This window comes from Apis dorsata, unplaced genomic scaffold, assembly GCF_000469605.1.
Source record: "Apis dorsata unplaced genomic scaffold, Apis dorsata 1.3 scaffold_77, whole genome shotgun sequence".
NCBI lineage: Eukaryota > Metazoa > Arthropoda > Insecta > Hymenoptera > Apidae > Apis > Apis dorsata.
The window spans coordinates 176,868-179,756 of NW_006263375.1; the positions used below are offsets into that span (position 1 = coordinate 176,868).

At 37.6% G+C, this 2,889-nt stretch overlaps 1 protein-coding gene across 5 annotated transcripts in view; it reads right to left on the reverse strand.

The window, feature by feature from the left end:
• Nucleotides 1-2,889, reverse strand: part of LOC102680502 (lachesin-like) — a 122,807-nt gene that overhangs the window by 4,836 nt on the left and 115,082 nt on the right. The window lies entirely within an intron of this gene.

Below are 2,889 nucleotides of genomic sequence, written 5' to 3' on the forward strand. Positions count from 1 at the left end.
TATTTTTCGCATTACACTCGACACAGACAACTGGATAATGGAAATTTTTATATTTGAAGTAATAAAAAGGGAAAAGAAAAGGAAAAGAAATATTGAAATTCTCCATTTCCAAACAATTTTTTCATAGTCAATTCCAAGATATTTTTCTTCAACTAAATTTGATTTATTTTCTTTGGAAATGGCTTTATTATACGAAAAATATTATAATATTCTTTTTCGAATTACTCCAAGCGATGATTTTTTTTTTAATCAATTTCTAGATATTTTTTCCTTATTTCTATTAAAAAAAAAAAAAAGAAAAGAAGGAATCATAGAAATTTATAAAGAATTTACTCTTCCATTTTCTTCGAGATAAAATATTCGTAGAAATATTACGTTACTCTTAAATCAAAGGGAAGGGAAATTCATCCCTATCTGCCCCTCTCCCTCCTCTCCTCTCGTTCAAATGTTACAAGGGTATTTATTTGAAACGAGATACGTCTATCTGTAAATTTGCGCTTTTGTAGCTTTAAAACAAACAATAGGGTGGAGAAACCGCGGAGAGGAAAAACGACGAGAGGTGCAGTGATAGAGTGACCGAACGATATTGCGGGATTTTGTCCTTCGATAGCCTTAAGCGGCCAATTCAATTTACACAGAGGAGATACGTACGTAAACCGGTGGACGTACGTTTTGTATGGCCTCGAAGGATACCGACAACGAAGTATGCCAGCGGTTAACAAAATCGATATTGAAGGTGATGCTGGTAGCTGGTGGCGTGCATGCCCAATGGATATAAAAAGTGTCGATTTGTTTGCCAGAAATCGACAAAGCTTAGTAACGCGATTGCTAACTGGCTAAAAAAAAAAAAAAAAAAGTTGCACGCTCGTATATCCACCCCACTCCCCCTCTTTCGTCTAGTTTCCGCGTAGAGATAGAGGGATATCGTATCGCGAAAATATCTTTTTTTTTTTCTTTTTGACATTTAAAAACAATTCGAAACGATGATACGATTCTTCGCTCTGCTGCGAAATGATCGCCCCTTTAATTATTATTTCTGTAAAATCAAAAAAGAAGACGATGTGTGTATTACGATCTCATTCTAGGAATTTTTTTTTTCCAACCAGATGATCCAGAGAAAATTTATTTAAATTTAAAACTCCGCTCTATTCGATGTATCCGTTGGACGAATGTAATTACATTTGAAGAAGCTTCGCGCTCGGGATCGCCAAGATGGTTAAAAAATAAAAAATAAAAAGAAGAAAGGAAAAAGATTCGTTCGTTAACGTTTCATCGAAGGGAAAAAGAAAGATAATATGACGGGATACTACTTTGGCGAGGCGGTGAGCGTATCAAAGAAGAATTCCATTATGATAAAACGAAAACTGTAGAAACGCGAGAAAACAATGGAAAACATTCGTTAAAATTCTCGCTCGCTATAAAAATTCATAGGGGAAGTTGGCGACATCCGGACGAGGAGGTGCCCGTTGATAAAAATGCATTTATACAAAAAGTTATATTGGCATTCCATCGAATGGAGCTGTCAGTGTGCATTTAACATTGCGCGAGTAAAATACCAACATCGATTCCCTTTGATATCTTCGTTCTTCCGTAAACATTCGATCAACGTCAAATATAGTAAAGGGGAAAAAGAAGAGAGAGGGAGAGAGGGAGAGAGAGAGAGAGAAGAGAGAAGAGAGAAGAGAGAAACGAAAAAAAAAAAGACAAAAGAGAAAAGAGACAACTTAATCGAGTTAAAGCTCATCATTTTGTAAAAAAAAGAAAGAAAGAGAACGTTACAAGTGAAGCGAAGCGCCAATAATGACCAAGTTCGATCAATTTCCGGTTGCTTATCAACTTACGAACAAAACTAATCCTCGCCGTTTCGACTTCGAATCGTTAATCCTTCCCCCTCGATGCATCGTGGGAAGAGGCGATTTTATTCTCGAAAGTGACGCGAAAGCGATTATCCAAGACAGAGCTTTCCAAATAAGCTTCGACGAGGGGAGGGGAGGGGGTTTGGAGGGAGAGCTGTTGTGGATGCGCGATACGCGAAAAGGGAAGGCTCGTCTTTTGTAGAAATTATCCGAGGATGTACACAGTTGGAGTGGATTGGCATGCACAAATGCCTCGACACTCGATCTAATTAATCAGCGACCCGTTATTTCATGCGGCAAGTGGCTCACGCCGCATCGTTCGGCAAGTAGCACTCGGCTCACAAAGGGGGCGGGCGGACGTGTCGTCCTATTCCTCGCGCCTCGTCAAATGAAAAGATAAAAATACTGCGCGCGGCCAAGTGATCTGAAACGATGGAATATAGCGAGAACAACAGGTTTTGGGGTTAATTCGTTTTTCCTTTTCCTCACCGTGGTGGAAATTTTTTATTTAATTTCGAAGGGGTATCGAAGGCGTGGCGAAGGAGGGGAGAAGGTAGCTCGTCGATCAAGGGATTTTTTTCGAGGTTGTAAAAATTTTTTGCCTCGCAAAAGATTGTGAAAATTGATCGAGGTTTTAATCGTTGGTAGTAACGATGGTAGTAAGAGATTCCGGTTTCGGTTTCAAATCGGTTTCGTAATTGTATTTGAAACCACTAATGCATTAACATCGCTACAAATTGATTCAATTCCCTAACCTGCTATTTGGATTACTGATAATTTGTTCCCGATTTAAAGGCTTGTTTGTATGTATGTATATATACATATATGCGCATTAATAGCGTTTGGTTTAATGCTAGGCAATAGATTGGATAATTAATAAATAAAGAATTTATAGGGGCGGTGTTCATTGACATATCGAGCAAAATTTCATTTTCTGGTTAATCGAACCGGATTATATACCTTTTATCGAATAAATTTTACCGAAAATATTTTTCTTTTTATTTCGCAAAAAAAAAAAAAAAAAAAAAAAAAA